The sequence below is a fragment of the Neopelma chrysocephalum genome, unplaced genomic scaffold (genome assembly GCF_003984885.1).
Source record: "Neopelma chrysocephalum unplaced genomic scaffold, ASM398488v2 Primary Assembly neopelma1_59, whole genome shotgun sequence".
Taxonomy (NCBI): Eukaryota; Metazoa; Chordata; class Aves; order Passeriformes; family Pipridae; genus Neopelma; species Neopelma chrysocephalum.
Genome location: NW_020897714.1, coordinates 25,370,015 through 25,391,508, shown reverse-complemented (window position 1 = coordinate 25,391,508; position 21,494 = coordinate 25,370,015). Strand labels below are relative to the sequence as shown.

The window sequence follows — 21,494 nt, the reverse complement described above, 5'->3', positions numbered from 1 at the left end:
AGAGGTAGCACCACATCTCATTTCAGCCTCAGTGAAATGGTGCTTGAATGCCATCTTCTGCTACAGTAGTTTAGGAAAAGAATAAAGTAATGTGATCACTGGAAATTACTGTTTAATGAAGATCAGTTACTCATCTGGCACTAAGCTGAAATATCAAGCCCAGTGGACTGTATATGGTTATGTTTGCCAGTTTCTGTGGAGTCCTCATGCATTACACCTATTCCTTACACACCAACTGAATCTGTTGAATCAATTTATGCATAATTCCAAACACTTTTTATAGGAGGAAAGAAATATGAGTTTATACAAAGAATGCAACACCTGTTGCCTTTACCTAGTTTATAGACTAGAAAAAGTCATCCATTCAGCATCCAACTATGTAAAACGAGACATGGGGACACCAGTTCGCCAGGAAGAGGAATCATACACTACTACCTTCTTTGATCCTATCAGCAACCCCCAAGGTATTACAGCTTCTTTCCACTTATATTTCAGTTTTATCTCACAGCTCTGAAGGCATAGATGTGGCCTCCTTCAGAAGTCATAGATAGTGACCAGAAACCCTTCTGATGCTGGCTGCACAGCACTGAGGGCGTATCCACTGCCTGTCTCCCTAGAGGCATCCAGCCCTGACAGAGCTGCCTCCAACAGTGAGCCATAAGGTGGAAGCACAGTACACTGCCAACACAAAGCTCAGCAGCACGTGAACAGTCAATTTCCTAAAGCTTCTTAACATTATTGCATTGTATATATTAGAACCTGATGGCAGTGGTCAAAATAATCTCACAGCTTCAGCTGCAGTGATTCAGAAGAGGACAAAAATCATCTCAGGGAGATATCTCCCTTTGTAAGCCAAATACACACATCCCCCACAAAGTGAAATGACAGTCTGTTTGTGTAAAGTGCATTTTTGTGATACCACTCCCACAGTGCAACAGCTATTTATAGCATCTCCTAATCTTACCACTGTCCCAAGGCAATAAAGGTCAATTGAGCCAGTGGAGACAATCCAGGTCAGCCATATGCTAAATAAATCTTTTCATTGTCCTGAAAATATACAGTGCGATACATATCCACAGCAAAGGAGTTTGGAAGCCTCACTGCTCTCAGTGCAATTCTAGAAAAAACAAGTGAACTGAATCAGAACCTCTTAAATCCCCCTTCCTGTGGGTAGCATAGACAACTCAGAACATTAACATCAGCCTCTGATCATCCAATGCCCCCTTTCTTTTTAAAGCAGGTAAGACATTGACATTAAGGGTTTCTTCCAAGATATTTTGCATTTGACAGAAACCCAGTAGAGAGAAAAAGACCAAGGAAAAGACTTTTACCACCCGACACTGTATCAGGAGGAAACAATTTAGCAAGGAAGATTTTATGCCAAATATATCAGTACAACATAAGCCACCCATCTCAATGACCAGATTAAGGCCTAAGAGAAATAAATCACAAGAAACTACAAACATTTTTTAAAAACATACTTTTCAAGAAAACTTCCAATATTTGGTAGTCTCCTTCCATGTTATTTTCAGTATCAATGTAGTTATTCAGGCTTCCTAAACAAAAGAGTACATTCTTGTGTCTATTTGTGGTTTTATAACATGATAATTTAGTTGGGTGGAAATAGGGCAGTATCACATTTTCCACTCTGCATCACTGAGAGGGGTAAAGCAAACCTACTGCCCTCACAACAGAGGAAGGTAAACATGCCTAATGAATGGCTACAGATATCTCAGCATCAAGCCTTGGATGCTATTTCAAGTCAGAATTAGAGATGTGCAAGCCCCCCACAGCTGAACCTGAGACTTGGCCCACATTTCTTAAGAGCAAGCTGAGGTTGATGAGCCTTTTGGGGGAGACCTGGCACAGTTTTGTGCCAACAGCCTGCCCTTCCTCTGCATGCCAAGCTGGATTTATGGCTTTGCCTGGAAAGCACACAAACCACAGGCATGACAGCAACACTTATTTTTTTCAGGTCTGTTTTAACATAAAAGCCTTAAAATGATCTCAGGGATTGCAAATTTGCATGAGCCAGCCAGAAGTGACCCTAAGGCCCAGGGGCAAGCTAAAAATACATATTATTACACCGCTTCTTATCAGAACTTTGTCTTAAACAGAGACACAGTGTCAAAACACACTGCATGCACCCCAGAAGCCTTTCCCATTAAAAAAGGAGGTCAAGCTAAACAGCAAGCACATGGCATTCTAATAAGTGTAAGACAGACAAGAGAGGGAAAAATGGGGGGAAAGGGAAGGTAGCACAAATCTGATAACAGATGCTGAGTAACCAGGTGATCATATCTCATATTACTTTAAATAACAGATTTCACCACCTGTCACTTTTCCAATAGCAAGGTAACATGGTTGGCTTTTAGTTATCTTTCCCAGCAATTTCATCTCCACTTTGCTGAGTGCATGAACGAGAACACAGGCTTGACAGTCAGCCTTTCCCATAGAAGTAAAAGTAATCACAGTTTCCCTGATAAGAGACAGTCATAAAAAGTGCATCTGTGGTTTCATGATATATTCCATTCTTCAGACTATGAAGTCCACAACTTTGTTAAAATGGGCACAGCAGCCAGCTTGCTGATGTAGCAACCAACAGCTAGGAAATATTGCATCATAAATAATCAGCTCTATTTTGATAATTACTTTTTCATATCCATTAGTCAATAATTTGTAGTGGATGTTATTATCAACCCAGCTAACACATCACCATTGTGAACAACCATGGGTAAACATTAATGTCTATGTCATTGAATATACAACAAACAAATATATCTGATACTAATTCCATAGCTGATACCACGAAGGAAATTCTTTAACAGAGCAGTTGACTGTCTTGAAAATCAAAAGCAATCAAACATTCAAGCTATTCAACTACACTAACTGATTTTTTTTAAAAGCATTAGATTTGCATTTTGCTGAAAAGTCAGGCGAGACTCAACCTACTTATTAGATCAAAGGATACATATTTTATCAGGGGAGATTTGAGCTTATATCCCAGCCTTTGGCTTTACTGAGCCTTTTTCTCCACTGAAGGCATAAAAATATACTCCAATGAGTTGTTTAGACTCCATAGTTTTACCTGAACCCTCAAAGATAGCAACGATTAGTCAATAGTATGCAACTCATGTAAGTGCTAGAAAAAAATCTATTTGGAAGAGAAAGAGTAAGTTTGTGCTGAATGTGGTTAACAGCTTTGACTGTCATTTTTGTTGTCACTGGTGTTGGAGTTGCTGCCTTTCCAAAGCTGGGGTTATTACCTCCCTTGCATAGAAGCATAAATTCCCATTGGGGTAGTCTCTCAGCTGCAGGATTGAGAGAACATAAAAATGCAGAGACTTAAAAACATAAAAATCCATAGATCCCATGGCTAGGACATCTGCTGGGAGAGAGGTTTCTGGGAGCCTTTCCTCAAAGTTAATCTACATGTTTACAGAGAAAGGGACAGTCATTTGTATAATTAAGTTACAACAGCTTTGAATTTCTGTGAATATTCTATGTAGATAAACCCTACACTTGCCAGCTCTCAGCTTTGCCAACCACAACTTGAAAATCCCTGTACAAGGCCAGACAGCACCTGTACACTGTATGAACAAATTATATGCACCTGAGTTTGTTTCGAGCTGGTTTTCACTCCTGCAATTTGGTGCTTATGAATGCAATCAAGAAAATGTACTGGCTAATCTCTGGCATTAAGTTTTCCCCATGCATCTCTGCTGACTGCACTGTGTCCCTGCAACTCACTGCTCCCAGCTTGACTTCTGGGCAGGTACTGTTCTCCTTTTGAGCTGACCACAGGGCAACCATTATTTCACTGCAACTTCGATTCCCATATTTTTTGCATTTGATATAAAAGGAGCCAACTTCAGTCATATTAAATAATCTGTCTGGTGTAGCAACCCATTTCTGACAACATCCAGTAGCAGGTGTTTAGAGAAGCACTGGCACAAATCAGGTGATCCTTCCCCTGACATACTCCAGTCCCAGTTTCCAGTAATCAGTAGTTTAAGGACTTCCTGAGCTGGCGGCTGCTTCCAGACCTTTGCACTTAATAGCCTGTAATGGCTCTTTACTCTAGGAATGTGTTGGTCCTTCCCTGAACCCATTTATAGTCTTGGTCTCCACAGCAGGCTATGTAATGAGCTATACAATTTAATTATGGGCAATGTAAAGTACTTCCTTCTGTCTGTTTTTAAAATTCTGACTGATAATTCAATTGCTGTATCATATTGTGAGTAACAGCGAGTAATCACTTGCCTCTCTACACCTTCTGTGATTTTATGAATCTATTCACGTACCCCTCCATTCACACACACCCCCCAAGTGGAAGCAGCCGAGACTTCTTAGACTTTTGCTAATCCTGAAGCTGTTCTATCTTTGTCAAAGTTTTCTAGCTCAATTATGTCTTTTTTATCAGTGGTGTCATCATACTTCCTGCACCGGTCTCTTTAATTATCCAAAGATCTCTTTCCTGGATGTTAAATGATAATATAAAGTCCAAACTTGTTAGCTTTTTTCTCCTGCATGTGCATTATTTTGCCTTCATCGATCTCACATTTCAACTGCAATTTGCTGCAGTGTCATTCAGTGTCAAGAGATCCTTCCGAAAATTTTCTGCAACCCACCATGACTAATTGTGCAAAGCAGCAGCAAGCTTTACCCCCTAGCACTGCGCTCTCTGTGAGCAGCACTGCTCCCATCACAGGTCATTGGTGCTCCCCATCAGTAAACTCATAAGTAAACTCTGAAAACCACCCCATTGCTTCCTACACTTACACTGTTGTTTAACCCTGAGGACACCACCCATTTCACCCCTAGTTTCAATACCAAAAGCTTTTTTTCTTAACCTATTGAAGCTTTCTGGAAGACCATGTGCTATCCCCTCCGCCAGACCACCCCAGTTCATCGGCCTTGTGCATCTCTCAGCAATTTCTGCAAGATTCACCAGTCCTGGCTTCCTTAGGAAAAGCTGTGCTGGCTCTCCCACAGCACATCACATTCAGCTGCACATTTACTAATCTTGCATCTTATCAGCAGTTTTACTGGTTTCTCTGATTAAAACTTGCTCCTGGGTTACCCCATCACCTCTCTGTGAACCCCTGTGTGACCATCCTACTCTTCTAGGATTGGAGTTTGTTTAAGGGAGGTATTATAAAGCCCTCTCAGCAGTTTCTTATTTGAATTCCATCAGAATACTTGGCCAATAACTAATCACTAGGATTTGATTTTGCTCTTTTGTCAATGTCATCTTTAGTCTCCTACATTAACCTTCCCATCCTCTTCATGTTCATCCATACAAACAGCAACTCAGCCTAGGACACTCTCAGGCACCCTAAGCAGTGAACATTGATGCAAGAAATTTAATCAACACTGAAAGAGACAGATCTTTAAAAACTCCTCAAGAAATGCTTTCTTAAGCATCTGTCACTGCCTGCTGCCCATGGAACCAGTGTATGGAAATGCAAAGATTTTGGTAGCTTCCCAGCCACTCAACATCCACATCACTAATACCCCAACAAACCTTTCCTCCCTCTCTCTCAACCCTCACCACACAGACCAGCTTGATTAAACGTGCATGGAAACTGATACATCTCCATGAAACACTGCAGCTCCATGCAGCTCTGAACAGCTTTGCTTCCAGCCTCAAGCCAACCCTCCTGTACCTAATAAGTGGTTTATGTCCACTAGAGACTGATCTGAAGACAGTGAAACAATTTTCCACTACCTAAGCACCTCAAACAGCAATGCCAGAGCTAAAAAGTGACTACAATACATCAATCCCTAGTAAGTTCTGTTAGGAGCATTTGGCTCTATCACGTCAAACACCTTATTCAGCTTATATTGATCAAGTGCAAGACCAAACTGAGCCAACAAGCCTTTCTGTGACCATCTCCTTGAGTAAAAGTAACAAATCTAGTAGGCACAAACAATAGAGAGAAATCCTACAAAAGGAAATACAAGGCAAAACAAAAGGAGCAAAAAGGAACTGCACAAAGTTTGATCTGGCTAACAGGGGAAAAGTCTCTGCTACACAATGTTGCCTTTTCTGTGTCAACACTGCAGTTCACAGCCATTTCTGTTAGGCACGTGAAGGAAATCTTTTGGTATTCTTGCCCCCCAAATTCTAGGTACAAAAATGGCAGGTTACTTTTCCTATCCTAAAAGAATAAAATAGATTCACAAAGCAGGTTGTGTGTTAAAAGAGGCATTCACAAGTAGTGTCATGAATATGTTTGCAGTTTCTCAAATGCAGACATGCAAATCGTCACTGCCCTGCGGTTATACTTGGAGCCCGGGTTAGTGTCAAAACAGTGTAAGGCAGAGTACTCCAAATGCCAGAGATCCCTAGTATATAATTTTTTCCATTCTCTTCTTCGTTTCACCAGTAGGCATTTATTAATCACCAAATTTTACCTTTTGGAAATTAAACTATGGTTTCAATTAGATTCTGAACTGCGTTAAATTATTCAATCCCCTAAATCTTATCTTCCATCAAGAGTTCATCTTCTCAGAAGCCAGAGAAAGCCTAGAGTTTTGTGTCAGCTCCTATCAAGGTGACCAATATATCTTGTCCTAGATCTATAAATCACTTCAGAGTCTATATTGCATCAAAATCAGGGTGACTTTGTTCCTGCATGCCTTCATTTGCCAGGCCCTGGATCCAGCAAATACCCCTGGAAACTCTAACAATCCTCATCTGAAATGTGGAAAATGAAAATGGCTTAGATCCAAGACTTGGATAATTAAACAGATAATTATAAGAAAAAGTCAAAGTCATGTGGAATTCTCTCTGAGCTCCTATCAGAGTTTGGAATTATACATATCACTGGGTATCACTCATTTCTTCCTTCTGCTCACTTAAGGAGTTTTTTGCTTTTACTCTTAATTTATACCCTACATTCCTTAGTAAATAAGATAAAACATGAGGGGTACTTACGGTAGATGGCAACTAAATTTTAGGACCAACAGGGTCCCTCCCAGTCTTTCATTTAAATATTCTGAAAAGATATGTACAAATGTGGTGATTACTCTTACCACAAAAAGTGATAGACCTTGGAGGACTCCTTGAAGTAACAGAAATGTCAGCATTAATTTGTGAGAGGAAGGAAGGAAAAAAGTGACACCATTTGTGATGCAATAAAGATGAAGAGTATCCTTTATCCCTGTAATTCACAGAGAAGGAGACTAACAAAGGAGCCTAGGAAAGCTGGAAAAAGAGATATAAAAGCTTTTTCAAACAGATTTATTTTGCTTTATTTTTGCTGCAGTCAAGATCAGTTTGTTTTGGGAGAGGATTTTAATTTTATTTTTTTTTTTAGCCTTTAGCTTTGAAGCTAAAGGTCTGTAAAAGTCAGGTCTGTAAAAGACCTTCTAGGTCATGAAATCCAGTCAACTCTGTTTCAGGCAAACATCATATGTTTGAATTCATAAAGTTGTCAAGACCCACCTCAAATGTAGCCCAGTTGTTCTTTTTCTCTTATTCCTACTGAGAAGCTATGCCAGATCTCCACTCTTTAAAATCATCACACCATTAAAATCCTTTTTTAGTAAATTCCATCCAATATGCATGCCCCTGTACAATCTTTCTAAAATTCCTTTTACTAGGATTTTCACATTTCATCCAAAGAGTTAAAGTTGAACCAACAACCAGTGATTTTGTGTGATCTTTCTACAGAATAAAAGGCAAGTGAAAGTCTTGATCCAGAAATCTTTAAATCTTTGGGTCAAAATCCTTTGAGTGAGGTTATGTGGGGCAGAGATGTGCATAGGGAGTTAGAAGCTCACATTTCAAAGACTCTGGAATCAATCAAGTAACCAAGATGATAAAATTTAATCACTGTCTTTTCAAGTAAACAACGAGAAATGCTCTAGGGAACTCTGAGAATAAATTATTTCCAGCTGCATCGCAGACTGGACATCAGCATTACAGAAGATTGATATGTTTTTACTATTTCAGAAAACAAAGGAAATCTGAATGGGAAACATTTTCATAACAATACATTTCATCCAGACAAATATCATAGGATATGCAGGACTTCTGTTCTGTAGTTCGAGTGTAGACAAAAAAATGATGACAGCAAATTGGATGGACATGACTATGGTATGATCATGTGATTTGTTCCTAATAATACACTAAAATAATATATACTGATTTTCAAAAGGAGTGAAGAAATTCTATGTTATAACTCTGCCAACCAGATGAAAATAAGATTAAGGTATTTTTTCAGGATACTTCTTGCTGGCACCATTTAATCTTCATTTGATCTGGAAGACAAAGAAAAGGAAAACAAAACAAGACAAGGAGGAAGGGAATTTAGAGCAGCATTTTAACATTAGTCTTGGAAATGTTTTCTTGCCACTCAGATGCTAGCACATGCTTTCTAAAATAACCTAATTTAAGGTAATTTTTATATCAGGCCAGGATCCTTTGTTGGCATAAGCTATTTGCACAAGCTGAAATGTCATTATGGCTCAAGAACTATACAGCCTCACACAAAATACATAATAAAGTATTCTGATTTTTTTTTCTACAAATCAAATGTGTGCCTTGCAGTGTTGCACTATAAGCTTCAGAGAGATGTTTTAAACATGGATTTTTTTCAGAACCTTTCCATGCCCTCGAGTCATTGTGTCCATTTCTTTCTTCGTGTAGTCTTTTTTCCTTGAAAATGGAAAAATATCAGAAATTTTCATTGTCCATTTCCACATTTTTCCCCATTATAAGCTTTCATTCAGCTTACAAGTGTCTCACAAGAGTTAAAAAAAAAAATCTTCCATTTCTAAGTATGCAAACAAAAACTGAAAAAGTAATGGAGAGTCATATTCACTACACAAGTGAAAAATAATTCCACAGTCTTTAGACTGTGGATTAAAGAAAAAAAAAGGAATACTCTAGGTGATACCAGAATAATTTTTTTACCAAGTATTGATATAAGAATCAAATTTTCTTCCTTGTAGATGCATAAATACCTAGGACTCAAGGAATGACCCAGAACAAAAGTAAGCTTTAAAACAATCCAAAGCAACAAATATTTTCTAACAAAAGACTTTGAAAGAACACAGGACAGAGAACTATTCTCCCTTCTGAAAAGCAAGTTACTTTCAAATTCTAAACACAATTTTTACAGAAAGTAGTCTAGAGAGCAGAGCAGGGAATGGAGTTGAGGCTCTGTCTACATAGATCTTGGGCCAAAAAAAAAAAAGAAGAAAAAAAAAAGGGTGAGGGAAGAAAAAAAGCCTACATTTACTTTTCATTAGGGTGGCACTTGAGAAGGGCAGATAAAAATATAATACTACCATTCATTAACCGAATAAATTCTATTTTCTCTCTAAGGAAGGAAGTTCAGCAACTGAGATAAGACAAAGGTTTTGTCCCCCACTTCCCTCCCCCCACCCTGAGTCTATGAGACATAAAAATTGATGCAAAACAAATTCAACAAGTGCCCTTTTCTTCTCATGCCTCACCACAAAGACTACACAGTTTGATGGCATATACTGCTGTGCTTAGAAAGTCTTGTTTTGAGCACCGGGGATGAGAGGTCCCTCATTCCTCAGGGGCTGGTGGCTGCCAGGCAAGACAAGCACCACCATGCCCCAAGCACCTGCACCTTCATCCTCCCCATACCATTGCCAACTTTCTTCCATTCTGTTTGGCATAGTTTCTGTGCACCAGACTAAGTCCCAAGGGAGCAGGTGCATGTCCACCACTTTCAATTCCTCTGTTTGAAACAAACTGAAAGAGTTCAGCAGAGGGTGGAGAAAAAGGATTTGCTGCAGTAAGTGAACAGCAGATGAAGAAAGCAGAAAGCAAGAATCAATTCCTCAGCAAGTCTGTGTAGCAACCTGTTCCTGCAGGACCGCATCCAAAACACAAATTCAATCAAAAGGTTTTGATCACTTTTAACAAGTTTTAGGATCAAATAATGGAGGCTTAGGGATTAAAAAAAAAAACTAAACCAGGAATGAGGCATCTGGGTAGAAAATATAATAAATCTCCACCTTCCCCTCTCCCTGTCAGCACAACTGTCTGGTGATTCAGAAATAGGGAAAAAGTGCACCTCCTGTGACAAGATTCCTCTCTTCCTTCAATACACAGAAAGCAGAAAACTTGAAAAACAGCTTAAAATAAACTTCCAAAACTGGAAGAGAATCTGACTCAAGCCCTGCTCCGAGGTGTTAACCTCGGAATACCCAGCGTGTTTATAAAATATGAATTCACATTCATTTGGCTCTGAATAAAACATGAATTATCTACCAAAAACACTTATGTTCAAAGCTTATTCTTGATAATCAACTTTGGAATTACACGTAACTATTTGTAAAGAAATCAGTCTTCCTGTACCAAACCTTAACATTCCTGCCTGGAGGAGAAACCACATCAGGTTTCACATCAGATTAAGATGAAAACATCCCCTGTGTCACACAGTGTTACAAATCTCACTGGAATCACATTGAGGGCCTGCACCACACAGCAGACACTGAAATGGTGCTGCAGGGAAACTCCAAGGTACTCTCAGTCAGGAGAGAGATTATTGCATTCCCTCCTCACCCCAAGGGACAGCTGTCACAGGGTTGAGCCTAGGTCTCAGTCCTGGAATAGGAAAACTTTCAGGGAGACACAGGAAGAGCAGGCAGTGCATCAAGTAGAGCAGTGATCTTCATGGCTGAGAAGAAAGTGGATATCCTTAGGTCTAGTTAGCAGCTCTGCTGATCTTATTAAACAAATGGTATAACTGGAGTTTGGTTTGTTTTTTTTTCTCTTGGAACCAATTTCAGAAATGTTCATTTTTCTCATAATTTGCCCTTCTCTTTTTTTCATCTAAATTCTGTCATACATATGTGGTTTTTCTTCCTCCCTGTTGACTCACCAGTTGTATACAAGCAGGCTAAAAAAAACCCACAATACAAAGCACTGTCAAATGAACATAACAAGAAAACAGCAGGGAGGAAGGAGATTTATTTTTCCTCTAATTTCTTTTTGGCTATAGTAATACTGGGTGCTGTTTCTTTTGTGCCTATAAAACTTCAGAAAACGACACACTAAGTTGCTGGTGCTCCTTCAGAGTCAGGTAAATCCTCAGACACCATGACCTGACAGAATTCTTCCCACTTCAGCCCACCTAGAGCTGGAGGAGATCTGTCATTAACCTTAATGACAGGGCATGCCATATTACTTGGGCATTATTTTAATCTGAAAGAGATTTTGAGTGTAAAACAGGGACTTGTAATGCCACTCAACTCTTGTGTTGGTGTATTACTTAGTGACTGTGATCAAAATACTGATTTAAAATTAAATCTCTGATGAGACAACAATGGAAGGAAAATATTAGCTGTTTATGCACTGTTCTTATTATGAAAGATGCAGAGTAGTTTCTAAGGCTTTTTTCTATCACTGAGCATTAAGATGTGAAGGTAACTGACAGCATGGGAGACAAAAACCCTTTACCACAAAATTACCAGAGCAAAAGGTATCAACTGTACAACCATCCTGCCCACTTTTACCCTGGAGCACTTCACCCTCAGTCCACAAGTATCACTTGTAGCAGTGAGAAGGAGGGTCAATCACCAACTTTGACCTGGTATTTTCTGGGGGCTTTTCAAGAAGGAAGCAATGGAGTCAAGTGTCTTATTCCTCTCGCACATGATAAACTACATGTCCCCTTAAGATCTGACCTGTGTGGGAATGCTGCATAATAGTACAAAGATACATGACTAAATAGTCATTATATCATGCTGTTTTCAGATAGAACTAAATCTTGATGGATTAAAAAAATCAGCAAAAGTGGACTGCTCATCACACCTTGAATTGGCACTGTCTCCAGGTACAGCATTATTTAAGGAAAGAAAATCCAAATCCTGTGAATTAAAATTAACTCTCCTTGAAAACTCGTTTCATTACATCAGCCCCACCAAAAGCATAGTAAGATACAGAAATAAACTTACTGTATTTTTCTCCTCACATATTTTACTGTTGCATCACCTACTCAAAAAGGCACACAAAGAGAAACCATTTCTTTTGACACTAGCCATCTGATGGATGAAATCACACCTTGACCACAAAATGACCATTGCTCTATCAAACAGGAGCAAAAATACCCTGCTGCTTTTTGGTGCTGACAGATACAGAGGATGGCAGGCCAGGCTACCCCTGCGAGCTCATATGACTAAAGAGAAATAAAACCTGACCTTTTCTTAGCATGGAAATTCAAACTACTTTAGATCACCTGATCTAATGGGATCATAATATAGATGTGAAAAACATCCAAGTGCAGGAGGACTAGGGTGCTTATGATTACTTCCTATGTCACTTTTCCAGCACTCAATAACGCACAGAATCACTAGGTGTTATGCTGATTTTGGTATTACATCCACTTCAAAGAGAGAAATAAATTCTCCTCAAACTCCATACTGTATATCCCTTCAACAGACCCTTCAACAAGATAGTAATGGGCAGTGAAGAGAAGGGGGAGAAGAAATATTTTCAATATTGTGGTCATTGCCCTCTTTCTAGTGATATTCCTCATTAGAGGTAAATAGCACAGCTTGACCAAACCAGCCTGCAATCCTGGGGACCTGGTCCACAGCATATGAGTCACCGAGGAGGACATGAAGGAAGTGATACACACCCCCCACCCCAGTGTGCTACTGCATTGAGCTGTTCCAGCTACATTCTTCTAGTTGCTTTTACCAGAGCAGAAGGACAGAATGAACATAGTTAAGAAGAGGAGAGAACATGAACAGAGGGCACATAACAAAAGATAGAGAAATCATGACATTTTAAGGGGGGGCATGCCCAATTTCTGCTCTACCTGGGATTAAAATGTACTTTTTAGTATTGATTTTTGCTGCTCTAGAAATGAATCAGTCCATGCTGGCAGTAGGGCAAAGAGTTCACATACTGACACATCTACATGAGCAACAGAGAGGAGAGGGGTAATCCAGATTTTGGAAAAATTGCCTAACTGGTCAAGTTAGTATGACCACAAACCCCATCCTTACTGGCTGCCCTCACAGCAGGTTATCTTGACAACTCCACAGGCAGTGTAGCTTCCCAACAGCCCCATTCAGGCTTTCAAGCCGTAAAGCGATACTGAGAGGTTGGAAAAAGTTTCACCAGGGAGGCGACTGAAAGTACACAGTAAGATCCTCCTAGTTACAGACAGGTAACTTCCTTAAAACAAATATCACACTAAAGGTCTTGGACAGGTAAAGTTCTGGGCAACAACAACAATACAAAAAAATAAAGGGAGGGGGAAAAATCTCTTTTAGCAGAACAGATAGAAATAAAAAAGTAAGTAAAATACTCTTGCCACCTTTTCACCCCAGATTTTCTTTAGTATGCTCTCTGTTCCTTGAAATGAATGGGGATGCCCCCATGGTGACCAGCAGCTGCCTTGCTGGGAATAAAAGACCTGATCCTCAGCTGATCAATAGGGTGTAACTCTGACTCCAGTGAAGCAATACCACTTTGGATAACTCGAGACATTATCCACAAATTAGTTGTTCTTAGTTGCTAGCAGTAGCATAGTAAATCAATTATTTATAAGTAATACCAAACAAGGACCAAGAAAAAAAATTAAATTAGGCACCATCAGGAAAGATAAAAAAGAACAAGAAAAACTCTCCACTTCCCATTGCTTTTGGGAAGCACAGAAGCAGATAACTTCTATTTATGGTAGAAGTTAATAACACATCATAACCCACACCAAAAAATGCACAGAACACAAACACTGTTTACCTGAGACAACTGCAGCGTTTCAACTTAAAAGAACTTTTAGACTACTTAATTCTTACTCATCCAAATCAGAATGTGAAAATTATTTCCACTTAATAAAATCATACCGTGATTGAGGGCAAGTCTGTGCCCCCCGGACTACAGTAACATGAAAAAACTGCTGAGGGAGTGCCTGCAGAAGAGACTGTAAGTGCTCTGAAGCCACTCATTCACACTGGTATGTAAATTAAGTGCAAACTTCCCACTTAGCAGTGCTCTAAGGAAAACGAACAGTAAATTGTGTACAATAATAAAAATTACACAATCTACGGTGCAGTGAATGCTAACTCAGATTCTTACAGGTCCTCCAGAACCTCCACTTATTTTGATATTCTCCTTGCTTTGGTTTTTAAGGCATCTGGTTGCAAAGAGCAATACTGAAACCACAGCCCATCCATAATGCAGCAACGCCTGTCTGAATTTGCACAGAAACTGATGCAGTAATTTTGGTTATAAAAGGGTCATGATTCAAATGCCAATGACATTACTTCAACATTGTTGACAAAGCACCGCTAATCAAAGCGTACAAGAGATGAAGACAAATACCTACACAGTCTATTTGAGTGACTGCTCATTTTGGGTAGGCTTTTAAAACAACATTGCTGGTAGCAGCAATACTGTAAGCTTAATTTTCTTGACCAGTCAGGATTCAACTTTCCAAAGTTGAGAGACGCTGCATTAACTGATGAAGACTGTAATTCCATCTGGGGTAACACAATAAATTTGAGCTTTGTTCTCGTGGTCTATCATGTCACCAGAAACCTTTGCTGGAGTTACAGAAGTACTACATGCAGACAAGAGTGAATTACCTCATCAATAAAATGTTTCAGGAGCTTTTCCAGAAGCAGCAGCAGAAAAACAAAGAGCAATTGAAACTTGAGAGAAGCTATTTGTTCTACATTATGAGTTAATTTATAATGCCAAAATATTCCATTAACTAAAGTAACAGTTTATTTGTAACTTCATTTTAAGCTCATAAATAACAAAAAACCTCTTTACAGCACTATAAGTTGTGAAATTTCATTTCTATAGAGTTGTTCATGTTGCAGATTTTGAAATGCATTATAAAACAGGAAGTAAGCCAGCATTATGTAGATATAAACCAAAAGATACATCTTTCTCAGATATAATTTGTTCCCACAGAGCTCTGGATCTCAATCAGCTTTGATCAGAGTAGCTAATATTTTCAACAGATGCTGAGGATTGGAATTTTTTTTCTTTTAAAGCAAATAAAAGGCATTTGCCATCATATCTCATCCAAATGACTGCATCCTAAATTTAGAGCAGTATTTTAATCTTCTAATCTGTACAAGATCTTGTTCTGGGATCATGTTCACTTTAGTGTATCCATCATCACTGGATTGAAATTCAAATGAGAAGGGAAAGCACTAACAATTGTTTATTAAGAAATACTTTTTCGGAGAAGGGAGGGAACTTATTCAACAACTTATTGAAGTGCATCATCTGTCTCCTCATATCACCTTCTTTGAAAAGCCACCTAGAAGTGGACTTACTATTGAATCTATCACCCCTAACTGTACAGATCATCAACCTCATCTTTCCCCATAGTTTCATCCAACAGGGAGACACTCTAAAGAAAATGAGGCCAGAGCCTATGCAGAAGGAACCAGACTAACTAGAAACTTGCAGAAAAAGTAGGTTGCCAAGAAGTAAGAGGTCAGTCACAGGTGCCCTCAGCCTCTCCCTGCAATCCCCACATTTAGGAATTTCCTCTGTTGCACTGAAGACCAAGTGGGAAGTATGGTGCTACTCCCCCCCAGATGGAATATTCTCCCCAGACACCTACACACCCTCAACTTCTCGTAATTTTTAAGAGCTGCCTGACGCTGAAGTAAATGCAAATATGCTTGACATCTCTGGTTCAGCTCCATATGTGATGTCCTACATTCAGGGAGCTCAAAGTGAAATTATGTTACCTCCCTTCACCACCAAGGTTCAGAAAGGCAAAACATAACTTTGTCAAGGTTGCAGTGTAAGAGGAGGAATTAGAGGGAAACAAAAATTAAAGCCATTGCTGAATTCAAAGCCCTTCTTTGTTCTCATTTTACTACTTATACATAATATATCATCCATGTATCTCATCACATCTTAGGTTTATTTATCTACACTGCTCCTTTGACACTCTGTCAAGAGACACTTACATATGTAGTTCTCATTATTCCAAACCAGTTTTTAGTATTTGCAATTGGAGAGTTTTCTGAAGGTTAACAGAAATTAAAGTTCAGATGCTGAATAAAGGGGAACAGTTTCTATTCAACTGGTGAGAGAAAGAGAAGACATTTTTTTAAATAATCAGAACGGGGCATTGACTCACATGTGAAAAGAATTTGTATAATGTTAAAAATCTTTGGTTGAACCAGGTTTCAGTAGGAACACTAACATTAACATTGACTGGACTACTATTTTATCCCTCAACTTCAGTAATTTTGTTAAAATCTGTAATTTCCTTTGCCACTAGTTAAGCCTTTTAAAATATATTCTTTACTTTGCCTTTTGTGCATTCCATTTTTCTGTGCACTGTTCATGACACCAAGTACATTATAAAGTATTTTATTAGTCTTTACAGTAATATACTGCAAATTAAAATAAAAAATAGTTATCAAGACTAAGCATTCACAGTATCTGAATTACATTTAAATGCTCGTTTCTAACATCATGCGTCTAATACTAAATAGGAAACAATATTGATCTACAGGAAAAAAAAAGGTCTGCACAGTTACTGTCTTCCTTTGACACTAAACAATGCAAAAAAAAATTAAGTAATTTAGACATAAATAAATCTTGCATCAGGAAATCCATGAGCATAATAATAAATTAGAAACAAATCTTTAGATTACTTTGTTCACCTAGCAGCTGAGGTAGAATTAATACTTCCATTACCTGTTCAGCTATGACTTTCAGGTGATGAGAGTCCCATAGCTTCCCTTGGAAATCTAACCCATAGACTACCAGACCTCTGGGACAAATTCCTGGCTGTTGTACATTAGTCTAGTTCCATTCGCTTCAGGGTAACTAGGTTGATTTTTTACCAGCTGATGTATTGTTACAGGATTACAGAGCAGGACAAATTTAAATGCCATTTTTATAATTGTCCCCATCATTTAACACAATATATCTTAGAAGATTTCAGCACTGTAGGCTCCTTTGTTTTAAATGCTTAAACAGGAGAGAAAAATGCTACCCAATAAATAAAGGACCTTTAAGATTACAAAGTCATTTCCCCATGTTTCCATGGAAATGGGACCTCACTCCTTAACCAAGATGACATTAATGATCAGATGCCTGAAGTCACACAAAAGAGAGAAAGAGGACAGAAATTGCCAGCTACTCAACAGCGTGTCAACCTGGAGCACAATCTCCCCACTTAGGGGTAGGAATTGATACCCCTTTTGCAGTGCAAAGCTTCAGCAGAAGCAGCTCTCACAAGGCTAGAACAGAGAAGGGTTGCTGCTTTATTTTTAATCTGGCTCCCTAAGTTTGCTAACTATAGAAGTAAAACAAATAAAACAATGTCATCATCATCATCTGAGGGAGGAAGAGGAGGAGGAGGAGAAAGAAAGGGCAGCTTTAATAAAAGCAACACTATAAATGTGTTGCCACACTCCAGCCCCCTCGCAATGTGTCTGTATCTCAGTTTTATCTAGCCCTGCCACCCATGGCTACATGCTGGGGACTGAAAAGGATCACTCTAGATTGCTGTGTTGGAGATTATCATCATTACAGCATGAGTTGAAACCAAAAATCAAAGTTTCACAGAGCTAGAAAGGTACACCATAAATGAGAGACTCTGCTGTTAAAAGCTACTGGTCTCACAGTGAGTGGAAAGGAAGCAGAGGTGTGAAATGACCATCCATTTGCCACGGTCAAGACAAAGAGTCGCCAGGTTTCCTCAAGACACTCATTGGACCCCTCCACCACTGGATTGCACTGCCTCTGGGCTGTGCTGAGAAGACTTTCAACCTCACAGATCTGAACTTAAGTTATACCTGTTTCTTCATTCATTTGAAGTTAAGTGTCCTGACTCTCCATTTGTCCTAGCTGCAATATCATCATTTTTCACTGATCAGAGCTACGGGTTTTAAAAGGATTCAATGAAGAATGTGCCAGATCAGTTTGCACAGTGCCTGTCCAAAGGAGAGGGCCCGGGCAAAGAGACTTCACACACTACACAGGTGCTACAGTGCGAAGGAAACAATCCCCCATACAGTTCCTCCCCCTTCAGTGTGAGGAAACCAGCACTATGTGGAACAAATAAAGCCTACATGTCACACACACAAGTGCACACTTGGCAGAGAAAATATCTGCCAAATTGCTATTTTCCAGGACATAAAAAAACGATAACAAAACCCAGTATTTTCTGATTATTTCTACGTAGTTGTTTCTACTTTGATTCTCCTGTTCAATGCTGCTCAGAACATGTCTCTCCTGAGGTGTCACTGGGACCAACCTGTTGGGAACTGCTGCTGAACTTTGATTTTTAACACAGAATTAATACCAATAAAGAGAAATTAAGATTGGATCTGTAAGCAGGCTTGCCAAACAGAAGTCACACGGTGGAAATGAAAATCATATCTGATTTATTAGTAGGCTCTTATAGGCACACAAAACCATAGAGAGACTGTATAAAGAATAAAATGTCCCTTCCGTATCTCAAATTTAGATCTATAAAAGAAAATGACTCTTAGTTAATCTACAAAGTAGAGAAGCCAGTGGTACTTTGCACCATGATGACCCACAAAGCCAAACACTGAAGGTCTGGGGCAGCAGATCTACAAGTGTGGAATTTTTTTATTGTTTCTGTACAAAAGTGTGTGCCCTATCTCTTACGAGCTCAGCACACCAGAGGGTAAAAGGAATGCCAAATGCGATTCTTTTGCCCAGATTAGAATAAAAGATTAGCAAATATTCAAGAGTTTTTAGGTTTGTTTGAACATGAAACTCTCAGTAGATTTAAATGTGAATCAGAAACAGAGAAAATATATGCAAAAAACCCAAACCCAGAAAGCAGAATTTCCCAAATGCTGCAGTGATCCTACACATTAATCTGTAAACAATTTTTGTTTTTCAAACCACATATTTACTGCATATTGTATAAAGGTTCTGGTGAAAAACTAAAAGTTGGGTGACTTATTTTACAGAGTTGGTGTTTCTTTTCTTTTTATTTCAAATATGGTCAAGTCAAAAAGCTCCACAGCTTGAAGTCCAGTCACAATGACAGTAAATAACTACATGGCATTGAAATAAGACTCTCAAGAAACTTTAATGAAATGGAGTACTTAACGCAGAGGAAAAGACAGTTGCTCTGTTTTGGTTTAAACCATACTAATAAAAAGCAGCAGCGCTTTGCCAACTTGGACTCCAAAACTCAGCTTTACAGAAAGACCAGGGCTAGAAATAACTTCGTGTTTTGGGTAAACTCGGTGAACATATAAAATGTAAACACCAAACACAATCTGTGATATTGACTACAGCAAACGTATGAATCATTGTGATGTAACTACATGTCAATATATTTTATACCGGGATTGCCTTTGAAGCTAATATATTGGTAAATCAATTAAAATATAACCAGATGAGTATAACAACAATCAACTTATTTGGTTTTTGCCGCATTTAGTATTTCAGCATCCTCCGACATTTATTGATTTTTTTCTAATGGTATCATCATGATAGAGAAACAATAATATTTTGGCTAGTAGAAATAAAAAAAAAAGAAACAAGATTACACTGGTGGCTTGTTCAAATTCCTACAAAAATTCAAGAGCACCAAAAGAAATTAGAGCCGGGCTTTCAGACCATTACCTGAAGCCAGAAGACCCACATTCTTTTCCATATATGTTACTGCTTATTGATAACAGAGTGCTGTGCTAACCTACCAACTAAAAGAAAGGTGATGGATGGTGTTTGCATCTCTCAAAGCGCTACTTAGAGGTAATAAATAGAGAAATTTCACTGAAACAGAAAAAACTAAGCATAATACAAAACCAGATGGATTGTGGGAGTAGAAACAACTTTGCCTTTCCTATTCTTTAGTTTTTCTCTCCCCTGTGGTTGTCTAAGTATTAATTTTAGAAGAGCCTTGGTGCTCTATTCTGATGCAGGATACCTCCAGAGAGGATTTTAAAACCACATATAGGTAACAAAAAAAATTACCATATCAATTTATTTTTTTAAAGCCAGGTAAGAGAGGAGGAAAAAACTCCAACTGGGATTTGAAGTGGGACACTGGGAATGAGGAAAATAATGGAGATAGAGAAATGAGAAACACTTGGTGAGGCTATTTGTCCATTCCCAATGTTCTTGCATTCCCAGTTCATGAATGGGGCCAACACAGCATCCACAATCAGGCAGGGCCACTGCAAAGAGTGTTCATGAAACACTGGCCCCTTATACTGTGGTGAAGAAGAGCAAGGAAACAAAACAAAACAATAAGGCCATCAGTAATTCCTCCCTCATTGTGCAGCCTGAATAATGTCATGAGGAACAATAAGGAGAAAACAAAATATTGAATAGCTACTCATTCAAACAGCAGTGGACATCCTGTGCACAGAGGGACACAGGAATTCTGTGGAAAAACAGTGTGCAACTGCATAATTAAAGACTGAATCATAAGGCATATGTGCAAGCAGGTGGGAAAATTCACGTCCTGGCATTTCCTAACTTTTGCATGTTTAATTTTGCAGTCTCAACAGCACTCCTTTTCCATATGCCGTGAAAGCACGACCAGTATGTAAACAAACATTCCAGGCTGTAATTCAGCATTGTGCTCTCCAAATTGAAGGGCTGCACTCTGCTTAACCACTTCCTTGCAGTCACAGCCATCAGCTGGGGCACTCACATCACAGCAAGGATGGTCACCTTGCAGTTCTGCGAATGGGGAGAGTGTCCAAATCCAAACCAGTTTTATCCTCATTCTACAGAAATACCCTGAAACAGAATTCAGGTCCATTTCTACAAATGAAGGATCGACTAGATAGGTTGTAAACACCATGTGAACTTCAGATAGAGCAAACATAGGCTTTGAAAGAAAAATGAGGCTAACACACAAAGACTAGCACTCACAAGCAACTTTTAGTAACTCAGAAGGGAATCCAGAGGAGAAGTCAGTCACTAAGGGAATAGATTTCAACAGCAAGCTGTCAAAGGTTGTTGCAGCATCAGTGAGGGGGAGGAGGAAGGAAAAAGAAAAAATCAGAAGAGGATCTCTTTTTAAAGGACTTATATTGGCTGCAGTCAGCTAACTCAGTTCACAGGCCACACTCTGGTTCAGGCAAATTCTCCACCTTCTTCTCATAACTCCTGCCTGCCAATAAAATATATGATAATGAATAATTGGATTCAAATAGTCTGGGGTTTGCCATCTGAAGCACTACATGAGCAGTCCCAAAGCTGCTGATATGCACTGTTTCCTCCTCTTGCAGAGATAAGCTTCTGCTTTAAATTATTCCCCCTCAAAGTCAATGCAGCAACTCAAGGATTCCAGGGGCTGATTGTATTGTATTCACTTCCAGAAGAAAGAAAGGAGGAAGGTCACATTTTACATTTAGATTACCTATGGAAAAGTTTGCAATTCTTCTAGTCACTTGATATTAAGCATTACTTAATAACAAGTGAACAATTAATTTATTATATGGTAAGTTTTGTAATTTTCACCTCCTCTGCCTGTGCAGCAAATGCATGCAGAGGAGCAGGG

At 39.0% G+C, this 21,494-nt stretch overlaps 1 protein-coding gene across 6 annotated transcripts in view; it reads right to left on the bottom strand.

The window, feature by feature from the left end:
• Positions 1-21,494, bottom strand: part of DGKI (diacylglycerol kinase iota) — a 210,213-nt gene that overhangs the window by 134,734 nt on the left and 53,985 nt on the right. The gene's annotated exons all lie outside the window — the stretch shown is intronic.